Source organism: Pinus tabuliformis, chromosome 2_2 (genome assembly GCF_031772625.1).
Source record: "Pinus tabuliformis cultivar Carrire ecotype Pingquan chromosome 2_2, CPIR1, whole genome shotgun sequence".
Lineage (NCBI taxonomy): Eukaryota > Viridiplantae > Streptophyta > Pinopsida > Pinales > Pinaceae > Pinus > Pinus tabuliformis.
Genome location: NC_142300.1, coordinates 699,242,916 through 699,255,080, shown reverse-complemented (window position 1 = coordinate 699,255,080; position 12,165 = coordinate 699,242,916). Strand labels below are relative to the sequence as shown.

Sequence of the window (12,165 nt, the reverse complement as noted above, 5' to 3'; positions counted from 1 at the left end):
TTGATGGTTATGTCAGGCCCTCGTTGTCCTGTGGTTGGTTTCACTTATGGTCAGGAAATTGTTGAAACACTCAAGGCTCTTGACTATCAAGGCACTTCAGCCCGGGTTGATGGTTATGTCAGGCCCTCGTTGTCCTGTGGTTGGTTTCACTTATGGTCAGGAAATTGTTGAAACACTCAAGGCTCTTGACTATCAAGGCACTTCAGCCCGGGTTGATGGTTATGTCAGGCCCTCGTTGTCCTGTGGTTGGTTTCACTTATGGTCAGGAAATTGTTGAAACACTCAAGGCTCTTCATCACTCTCTACTTTGCATAGAAGATCAACCAAACACCCAGATTTTGCTTCCTCCACTCGAACTACACGATTCCATCGCTCATGCATTAGAGGATTCTTACACAACAAGCACACATGCACAACACAAGTGGTCTACCTTTCTCACATTTTCTTACATGTCATAGTCAAGAGAATGCATACACTCAACATCTACACGCAATGTAGCACAACATCATAGTAGCACCACAGAATGCATGTCATGCACTTTCACTCATCTTTGTTCTGTAGTTGCTTATAAGCTCGGAGTGTGTTTGTCTTCACTGTTACATCTTTCTTGTTTGCTGGTTCACACAGCGATCTTATTTGCGAACCATGCCTTCACCAACATGGGTCAACCAATGCGTCGGTGGCTGCATTGGAAGTATCACTTCACGCGAGATGACCCATGCAATGTTAGCTTAGGAGTAGGGGTAGTGTTTGCTTTTGAGTTATTTGCTTGCATTCTTGTTTGCTTACTAGCTTTGTGTGTTTGTTTGTCTACTCGCTTGTTTTCTTATTTGCATTGCTTTCGATGTTGCTTCTTCTCTTGCTTTGCTTTGATTGTTTGATTCGCTTGTTTCGTTTCATAGCATAGTTTCACATGAAACCATGTATGACTCTTGAAACAAGCTGGGTAAAGTACAAGAGGCCTTGTGCAGCTATCACTACTTAGTTATCTATCATCCTACCTCTGTATGAAGAACTTGTTACTTTCAGTCCATGATACGTCGAAGGAAAATACATATTGTTCGAAGTGAACCTTGGTGAAAAAACAACGCTTGCGTGCTAACTAGTGTCACCTACTCTAGTCGGTTGTTTTTGGGTTAACCCTTGTCAACTCAGTCAAGTAGATTAAGGTGAGGGGGAAAACCTTAATAGGCACGTCATAGGTATAATAAACTACTTCTCTGCTGGAACAACTGCTTCTGCTCTCAAAAACTTGGGATCCCTCTTCTGCATCTGAAATGAATAAGTGCTATGCACAATTACAAAAATGAAAAAAGTGAAAAAAAGTTTGAAAAAAATGAAAAATGAATAAGGAAAAAGAATAGAAATGTTTCCTACGTAGAGAGGTGATGCAAGTAACTCTGTCAGAGTACTGACCAGGCTCGCTGGCAATGGAGCCATGCTTGTGTTCCTATGTGACTCCACCGGGGTAATGTCCAAGCTTGCTGGCAGCGGAGCAACACCAGAAATGAAACTAAGACTCTCACGACTATATTGTTTTTGCACCAATATACCCCTTGATGCAGGAGCATGAGGCTTGAAGACAAAAAGCTTCAAATTTTATTCCAAAAATACAAAAAAAAGTTTACAAGCAAAGGAGTGGGATCCTTTAACTGTCAATTTACAAAGCTTTCTAGATAGGATTTGAGCTATAATTCATGGATTTGGATTATTTTGTAATTAATTCAAGTAGTTATGCTTAGTTGAGATTCTCGAGGAGAATATCATACAGATTAGATGTTATCTAGGATTAGGCAGATTCGATCCATTGATTTAGGATCTGGTTGTTGTATGTACAGGTATTTATGTAAGTTTTGAATTAGTGTAATGGGATTTGGTTGTGGAGGATTAGATTGTAAAGTTTTGAATCTCTCTCTATCGCTGTGTATTCTGTTCATGAATGGTCGATCCCAGAGGTTTGAATTTCCTTCGAAATATCTCTAAGTATTGTTGATTTCCAATTTGGCCTTTAGAATTGGAGTTTTATATACTCTTGTGTTATTGTGTTTAAATCTTAATACACTGCACATTTAAATAATTGAATGTATTTAAAAACCACAAGGTTTAGTTAGCGATACCCTAAATATAACTTAGAGACAGATTAAACTTGGAGGAAGCACTAAAACCTTGGCAGAATGAAGAAAACCCCGACAAAATTCGTGAGAACCCCAGGAGAAGATCTGAACCGTCTGATCGACAAGCAACAGATCTAACGGTGATCGCGTGCTAACAAGCATGAACCTTAGTTACAAAAATGGACGCGATATGTTATGTACTGTGGTTTAATCCATTGAGTTCCGGATCAATCGTAACCATTCATTGAGAAGGGACGAGATCCAATGGATATCGCTCCAGAATATGCACGCGGATTAACTTAAATTTCGGACCCGAGAAGGCTATGAACTGTAGTTGTATTTACTTTCGATTCCTTGGGAAAAGTGAAAGTTTGGAATATTTCGGGTAAATTTAATAGTTTTGTTGTTTTAGTAGAATGTCTAAAATTAGAGGTTGATGACTGATAATGTAAAGGAAACCCGAGAAGAAGTCCCACCTAAACTTGAGGAGATTCTTTCTCGTTGTGAATGGTTATCCTTAACACCTACAACCAGCTCACCATTAGTGGTATCAGAGCAGCTTATCAACATTGATCAATATCTCAAAGATCAAAGAAAGAAGTCCAACATGGCTTTTAGAGTTGGAGGAAGATGTGGTCAAAGAAGAGGAAGACCAGTTGCAAACGCTGAAGTGTTGGAAGCTATGCAACAGATGCAAGCTAGATTGGAAGCAGTGGAAATGGGAAATCAAGGAGATGCAGATGCTAGAGATGTTAGTGAGCCTGAAGTTGAAGCTGCAGAAGCAGAGGAACCTGCAGAAATTACTCCTAAAATGAGATTCTTTAAATCAGTGTTAGGATCCACATCTAAACCCAGACTTGAGGGTATAGTTTATACAGGAGGTTTAAACCCTGAGGAGTTGATAGACTGGATTAATGACATGGATAAATTCTTTGATTATGAAGAAATGGAAGAAGGAAAGAGAGTGAAATTTGCTGTCACAAATTGAAAGGACATGCAACACATTGGTGGGATGGAGTGCAGGCAGAAAGAAAAAGACTTGGTAAGCAGCCAATTAAAAATTGTAACAAGATGGTGGCAAAGTTGAGAGGTAAGTTTTTTCCAAGTGATTATCAACTTTCATTATATCGAAAGATGCAGAATATTAGACATAGGTCTTTGACAGTGAAAGAATACACAGAGGAATTTTACAAAGCAAGCATAAGAGCTGGACAAATTCAAGATACAAACGATAAGGTTGCAAGATACATAAATGGTCTAAGAATGGAGATCCAAGATGAGATAAGTTTGTTGTCTCCTAAAACAGTGGAAGAGGCTTATCAGATGGTATTAAAGGCTGAAGAAAAACTCATGAGGAAGCAACCTGCCAGAAGTAGAGGTACTTTCTGAGGAAGAGGAAGTCAAGGTGGTAGAGGAAGATCTACAACACCTAGAGATGGAGCTAGCAGTAGCTCGAGTTAGCATACACCCACAGAAGGTGATGCAAGTGGCAGAAGGAGTTATTTCATAGGAAGAGGAGGCGGAGGCAAAGGAAGAGAAATTAGATGTTACATATGTAATAAGATGGGACACAGAGCCTATGAGTGCCTAGAAAATGTAGGAAAAATTCAGAGAAATGTAATTGTTGCTCAAAATGAAGAGGAAGCAGAAAAGGTGCCAGAAGAAGAAAATGTACCAGAGAAATGGGAATCTTTGGTAGTTAACAAAGTTTTGTTAAAGCCAACAAAGGAAGTTGTTGAACCAGCACAGAGAAAGACTTTGTTTAGGACTGTGTGCAAGGTTCAAGGAAATTGTTGTCAAATGATAATTGATAGTGGCAGTACCGATAATTTGGTCTCTACAGAAGTGGTGGGAAAGTTGAAATTAAAGACAAAGAAACATCCAACACCTTACAAGGTGTCATGGCTTCAAAAAGGACATCAGTTGTTAGTGAATGAATAGTGTGAAGTGGAGTTGCAGTTTGGAAAATACAAAGACAAAATTCTATGTGATGTGATGCATATGGATGTGTGTCACATATTTTTGGGAAGACCTTGGCAGTATGACAGAGGAGCTATGCATGATGGGAAAAAGAACACATACAAATTTCGTAAAGATGGTATTAATCATACATTGTTGCCTATGGAAGAAGAGGATGCATCAAGAAAATCTGATCCAAAAACCTTATTGCTAAGTGGAAAAGAATACCTGCAGCAGATTGAAGAGGATGAGGTAAATTTTGCATTGATTTGCAAACTCAAGGTCATAATTACTTCCACTAAGATTTCTGATTTTCTAATTGAATTCAAGAGATGCTGGAGAATTATTGTGATATCATTGTAGATGATTTGCCTAATGAGTTACCACCCATTAGAAAAATCAGTCATCATATAGATTTGATTCCAGGGGAAAATCTACCAAATAAAGCAGCTTATAGGATGACTCCCACATAAAATGAAGAAATCAGGAAACAGGTTCAGGAACTGTTAGATAAAGGACTAGTTAGAGAGAGTTTGAGTCCTTGTGCAGTGCCAATAGCGTTGAGTCCAAAGAAAGATGGAGGCTGGATAATGTGCATTGATTCAAGATCAATCAAAAAAATAACAATCAGGTACATATTTCCTTTACCTAGAATTGAAGATTTGATGGATTGTGTAAGTGGAGCAAGATATTTTACAAAGCTGGATTTAAAAAGTGGTTATCATCAAATAAGGATTAGAGAAGGTGATGAAAGGAAAACTGCTTTTAAAACAAATGAAGGACTTTATCAAAGGATGGTAATGCCTTTTGGGTTATCAAATGCTCCTAGTACATTTATGAGGCTTATGAATGAAGTGTTGAAAGAATTTATTGGTAAATTTGTAATAGTATATCTGGATGATATATTAGTTTACAGCAGATCTAAAGAGGAACATATGAGACATCTGAGTTATGTCTTACAGAAGCTACAACAAGAAAAGTTACTGTTAAATTTAAAGAAATGTTCATTCATGAAGGAAGAGTTGGTATATTTGGGCTTTGTTGTTTCTGCTGATGGATTAAAGATGGATCCAGAGAAGATAAAGGCAATCATAGAGTGGCCTTCACCGAAAAGTGTTTTTGAGGTAAGAAGTTTTCATGGTCTTGCTAGTTTTTATAGAAAATTCATAAGGAATTTTAGTAAGATCAATGCTTCTATTATTGACACTATAAAGAAGGATAAACAACCATTTAAATGGATTGTTGAAGCAGAAAAGAACTTTTAGTTGTTGAAAAGAAAGATCACTGAGAAACCTATTTTAATTTTGCCTGATTTTAATAAACCTTTTCAAGTGAAATGTGATGCTAGTGGAGAAGCTATTGGCAGTGTTTTAAGTCAGGAGGACAGACTTGTAGCTTATTTCAGTGAAAAATTGAATGAATCAAAGAAGAAATATTCTTCTTATGATAAGGAATTTTATGCAGTTGTACAGGCATTGAAAAGGTGGAGACATTACTCGGTGTCTAAGGAGTCTATACTTTATTCATACAATCATGCATTGCAGTACATTATGCAATAGCCAAAGCTTAGTCAGAAACATGCAAAATGGGTAGAATATATTCAAAGTTTTAATTTTGTATTAAAACATATAAATGACCAGTGAAACAAGGTAGCAGATGCCTTAAGCAGAAAAAGTATTTTAGTTCAGGAAAGTCAAATTCAAGTGTTGGGGTTTGATTTTCTTAAGGAATTATATGAGAAAGAGTTAGATTTTAAAGAGGCATTTGAAGCTTGTAAAAATCTTGTTTTGTTAGACAGAAGTAAGTGACTGGATTTTTTCTTGCAAGAAGGATTGTTGTTTAAAAGAAATCAGTTGTGCATACCAAATTGTTCTATGACAGAAAAGTTAATTAAGGAGAAACATAGTGGTGGACTTGGAGGACATTTTGGTGCAAACAAGACTTATGAGCAGTTGAACCGGTTTTATTTCTGGCCAAAGATGAGATCTGAAGTGGAAAAGTATGTAAAAAATTGTAAAGTCTGTCAGTATGCAAATGGAAGGAGCCAAAACACAGGTTTGTAGGTTCCATTACCTATTCCAGATAGACCTCGGGATATGGTAAGTATGGATTTTGTTTTGGGTTTACCAAAAACTCAAATAGGAAATGATTCAATTTATGTTGTGGTTGACAGATTTTCTAAACTGTCACACTTTATTCCATGTTATAAAACTAGTGATGCTACTCACATTGCTAATTTGTTTTTTAAGGAGATTGTAAGGTTGTATGGGTTACCTAAGAGCATTGTTTTAGACAGAGACACCAGATTTGTTGGTCCTTTCTGGAGGACATTGTGGAAAAAGCTTAGTACTAAACTGAGTTTCAGTTCAGTTTATCATCCTCAGACTGGTGAACAGACTGAAGTTGTAAACAGAAGCTTGGGTAATCTTCTGAGAAGTCTTACCGGTGAACATCTGAAACAGTGGGATCAAATTTTGGCACAGGATGAATATGCTTATAACGATTCTCCTAACAGGAGTACAGGGAAGAGTCCATTCCATATAGTTTATGGAATGCACCCAAGAGGAGTGTCTAAATTAAGAGACTTGGGAAAAGTTGAAATGAGAAGTGCTAAAGGAGAAGATTTTGCTTCAGAGATTCAAGCAATACATGAACAGGTAAAACAACAGTTACAGGATAGCAACATAAAGTACAAGAGAAGAGCAGATTTGAAGAAGAGAGAAGTTAATTTTGAGGTTGGAGATTTGGTTCTAGCACACCTGAGGAAGGAAAGATTTCCAAAAAGGGAGTATAACAAGTTAAAATTTAAGAAAATTGGACCATGCAAAGTGTTATCACTGAAAAGTCTGTTGCCAAAAAAATTTTAGCCTAGCTTAAAGTCAGGCTGTTTTCGCAGCGCATAAATCCGTTAGCAGTTTCGCAGCGCCATCTGTTTTAGTGATTTCGTAGCGAAAACACTGATCTTGCACTGGCTGCGCTGCGAAATTGGGAAATGACAGATATTTAAAGTGAATTGATGGAAACACTGCAGGAAACGAGGTTTGTCAAGCTGTTATATGTGGGCTTGTACTCCATTGAAGGGGAACATTCCAGTGGTAATTTTGCTTTGCGCTCACAGCTGTTGTGACAGGTTCTCATGATCACCAACGAAGGTCCATCAAAACTCTGTTTCATACTCAAGTCTCAAAACCGTGGTCCTTTTTGAAATCAATGCTCGATCAGAATCGGTTATGAGAAGGCTTTTGTTATTCCAAGTTATCATTGCCTTGTGTCAGTTGAAGGGTTTTACGAGTGGAAAAAGGATGGAGCGAAGAAGCAACCATTCTATATACATTTTCAAGATAAATGAACAAAGGATTTCCACTGTTAATGACATGTTCGTGTACAGAGAAGGATTTTAATGAATGTTTGACTCAGTGGAAGGAATCTGGGCTGTAGTTTGATGGTACAGTCTGTGTTTTATCATCTCGTTCAGCACAAGAGGAGCTGATTGAAAGATGTTTTTCGTTTTGCAATGGGAAACTCAATATGTTGATTAATAATGTCGGTACAAATATGAGGATTTCTCATTTCTTATGTCTACCAACTTTGAATCAGCTTATCATATATCTCAGCTGTCACATCCTCTACTAAAAGCATCAAAAAAGGGGAAGCATTGTTTTCATTTCATCGGTTGTTGGTGTTGTAGCTATTCTCTGGTACCATATATGCAGCCAGCAAAGGAGCAATGAGCCAACTCACAAAAAATCTTGCATGTGAGTGGACAAGTGACAACATACGTGTTAACTGTGTGGCACCATGGCATACCAAGACATCACTCGTGGAGAAGCTCTTGGAAGACAAAGAGTTTGTGTTACTTGATCGTACTCCTTTAAAGCGTCTTGCTGAGCCTCATGAAGTTTCATCCCTCGTAGCTTTTCTTTGCCTACCTGCAGCTCTTTATGACACATGGCAAGTTTCTGAAGGAGGAATATTCTTTACATTTACTATTTTGACTACACGTTCCTCTAAGGCGTTGGCGTGGCTTCATGATTGAATGCCTGTTATATTGGGGACAGAGGGCGAAATTGATGCTTGGTGGAATGAGCACGTTTACCCTGAAAAATGCGGGTTGCCTGGAATATGTGAGATTTTTACGGAGTTAGTTCGCCAAACAAGGAAATTCCAAGGGCGCAGAGGATCTTTCGAGTATGAGCATGTATCAGAGCAGGACAGTCTACGAAAGGATTGTTGTGTCCCGGTACCAGCATTCAAGAGGAGCCATGAAGGACCCCATGTTCATACAACTAATGAAGTTGCTGTACATTATTATGAGACAAGATGTCATTCTTGTGGCTAATTTTGCTGACTTCTGATCGATCACCCTGGTTCGCATAACACAGTGCATGGCAGTATGAGGAATGCTAAATTCATTTCAGAATCAGAGGAGATTGATATTGTTGACAGAAAGTATGCATGGGGAAAACGGGATAGGCAGAAATGTGCAATATACATTGCAAAAATAAAAAAAACAAGGCAGGGGCTACATTCGTTTGGACCGTGCCCAGAAAACTGCACCAGCAAGTTTTGATGCAACTACTGCAATCTGGAAAATGTTGGTGGTGAATTTGAATGCATTGCCTCCTTAGAGGGCCATGAGAATGAAGTCAAAAGTGTTTCTTGGAGCGCGTCTGGTATGCTACTTGCCACATGTGGTCGTGATAAGTCTGTCTGGATTTGGGATGTTCAACCAGGGAACGAGTTTGAGTGTGTTTCAGTACTGCAAGGTCATACACAGGATGTCAAGATGGTCCAGTCGCACCCTAATCGTGACATTTTGGTCTCTACTAGTTATGATAATTCTATCAAGGTTTGGGCAGAGGATGGAGATGGTGATGACTGGGCATGCACGCAAACATTGGGAAATTCTGTCAGTGGCCATACATCAACAGTGTGGGCGGTATCTTTTAATTCTTCCGGAGACAGAATGGTCTCCTGCAGCGATGACTTAACGTTGATGGTTTGGGATACAAGCATAAACCCAGCGGAGAGAAGTGGAAATGGTGGGCCTTGGAAACATCTTTGTACCATTTCTGGATATCATGATCGAACAATATTCTCAGTTCACTGGTCAAGGAGCGGTCTTATTGCTAGTGGAGCATCCGATGATTATATCAGGCTCTTTAGTGAGAGCACTGATGATTCTTAGTTGTTGCAGTTACAATGTTACAAAAATCACCCTATAAAGACTCAAGTCAGAATTTTCATGTGACTGGAATGTACTTTTTGAACGGTTTCCTTTCTGCTCTAGTTATGATTTTTTCATTCAAATCCATGTTACAGCTTCAGATGAAGATGATTTTCAGAGTTGGAGAGGGTGGTTTGAATCACGTTTCCGTCATCTTCTCTTGAAGTTTGAAAAGCTTCCAGCATACTGTGATCCAAATCCATACCCATATTTTGACAAGAATCTAAAGGAAGCCACCAACAGGGTAATTTTTCCATAATGACCAATAGCAACAACTGCAACCAGTGGGTTTGTCTACGATGGCAGTATCCTTCAAATGGTGAACCGTGAAGCCTAGCAAACAGCAGCTATTCAATCTTGTGAGGAATTTAGAGGAAGACTGTGTTTTTTTTAAAATCACACAGCAGTTTCGTAGCGCGCTACGAAACTGCTGTAAGTGATGTTTTCAATACAGAATAAACAGTTTGACCGGGAATGTTAGAAGAGAGACACCTGTACATCAATACAGCCTACAGCTCATCTGGAGACATGGTATTTGGTAGCAGCGTTCAATACCTTGAGTTATTAAAGATTTGGGAACATGCTGCTACATTTTCGGAGAATGTTGGGAGACAGAGACCGTAAAAACAGAGCACATCTTTTGGTCAATTAATGAGCCATCAACGCTTTCAAGCATCCAAGGTTAGCTGGTTTATTGCATCTTTAGCTCAGCCATCTCAGCCTAACCGAAGGAAGACAGCTGTCAAGGATCCAAGAAGAATCATGTTACGAGGAGAATGGAATTAGTGTTTTAGTTTGATTAGGATTTTGTGTAATTACAGCACAATACCTTGTGTATTTATTAAGTTTGTTTAGAAATAGATAAGGTTAATTAATGATAGACCATCGAGCTCTCCCCTCATGCTTGAGGAGGAGACTCGAAGTAGTGAAATATGTTTTCCTATATATAGTGAAAACTCTGATGTAATTTGGGTTGGAGTTTTATAAAAAAACAGAGTTTTCATATTGGCTTTGGTAAAAAAGACTTTGACAGTAATACAAGCAGTACTTTTTCTTCCCAAGATTCATCATGTGTTAAAATGCTCAGAGTATATGTAGTTTGGTCTTTATTCTTCTTGTTTTACAGCTCACTAAATATGCAATCACTCTGAATTCACCTAGTGCTCAGACTTCCTGTGTATGTTTATGAGTTGAATCCTTCTTGAGAAATGTTCTGAGGATTTAGACATAGTATGCCTTGGCTTCCATGAATGAGTAATTGATTATTTACTGCAAAAGTGTTTGACTCCATGAGCCCAATGGAAGAGGTCTTATTTTGTTGTTCCAACCAGCTTATTTTCAACATACTGTTTTAAGAGTTAGCCATCTTTTCTTGCCCTTAATTTATATCAAGAAGAAACATTTGTGAGAGAGCCCTCTCTGACTAAGGAGGCTAAGCCTTAGTCTAAAGCCTGGTTTGAAATAGTTATATGAGATCTTGCTAAGTAGCAGCCCTTAGTACACGATTTTGTGATAACACAAAGTCTTGAGGAATTTTTCTGCAAATGCCTATGAAATTGAATTACCCCCTGATATTGGAATATCTCCAATTTTCAATGTTGCTGATTTGTACAGGTATGAAAGTGGAAATGAAGAGAATACAGCAGGAGACAAGGAAGAACAAGTGGTTGATTGGGTAAAACAGTTACCAACAGCAAAGGCATTGCAGCCAAAAAGGATTTTAGACAAGAGGTTATTTAAGAAGACAAGGGGACATGAGTATTTTCAGTATTTGGTCAAATGGAAGGATCAACCAATTGCTGAGGCTACCTGGATGACAGATACCATGCTACAGAAGTTGGGCAGTTATGTAGAAGAGCTCATGGACAAGAGCCCATGAAGAATTTTTTCCTCAAGAGTCTGATGCAGGAGCATGAGGCTTGAAGACAAAAGGCTTCGAATTTTATTCCAAAAATACAAAAAAAAAAAAATTACAAGCAAAGGAGTGGGATCCTTTAGCTGTCAATTTACAAAGCTTTCTAGATAGGATTTGAGCTAGAATTCAGGGATTTGGATTATTTTGTAATTAATTCAAGTAGTTAGGCTGATTTGAGAATCTCGAGGAGAATATCACGTAGATTAGATGCTATCTAGGATTAGGCAGATTCGATCCATTGATTTAGGATCTGGTTATTGTATGTACAGGTATTTATGTAAGTTTTGAATTAATGTAATGGGATTTGGCTGTGGAGGATTAGATTGTAAAGTTTTGAATCTCTCTGTATCGCTGTGTATTCTGTGCATGAATGGTCCATCATAGAGGTTTGAAGTTCCTTTGAAATATCTCTAAGTATTGTTGATTTCCAGTTTGGCCTTTAGAATTGGAGTTTTATATAATCTTGTGTCATCACGTTTAAATCTTCATACACTACACATTTAAATAATTTGAATGTATTTAAAAACCATAGGGTTTAGTTAGCGATATTCTAAATATAACTTAGATACATATTAAACTTGGCGGAAGCACTAAAACCTTGGTGGAATGAAGAAAACCCCAACAAAATTCATGAGAACCCGAGGAGAAGATCTGAACCATCCAATCGACAGGCAACAGATCTAGCAGTGATCGCGTGCTAACAAGCATGGACCTTAGTTACAAAAATGGACGCGATATGTTATGAACTGTGGTTTAATCCATTGAGTTACGGATCAATCGTAACCATTCATTAAGAAAGGACGAGATCCGACGGATATCGCTCCGGAATATGCATGCAGATTAACTTAAATTTTGGACCCGAGAAGGCTATGAAATGCAGTTGTATTTACTTTTGATTCCGTGGGAAAAGTGAAAGTTTGGAATATTTCGAGTAAATTTAATAGTTCTGT

The 12,165-nt window shown here is 38.2% G+C and overlaps 1 pseudogene; it reads left to right on the top strand.

The window, feature by feature from the left end:
* The first annotated feature begins 8,109 nt into the window (after positions 1-8,109).
* On the top strand, positions 8,110-9,261 carry LOC149194598 (protein CIA1 pseudogene; annotated as a pseudogene).
* The last annotated feature ends 2,904 nt before the right edge of the window (positions 9,262-12,165 follow it).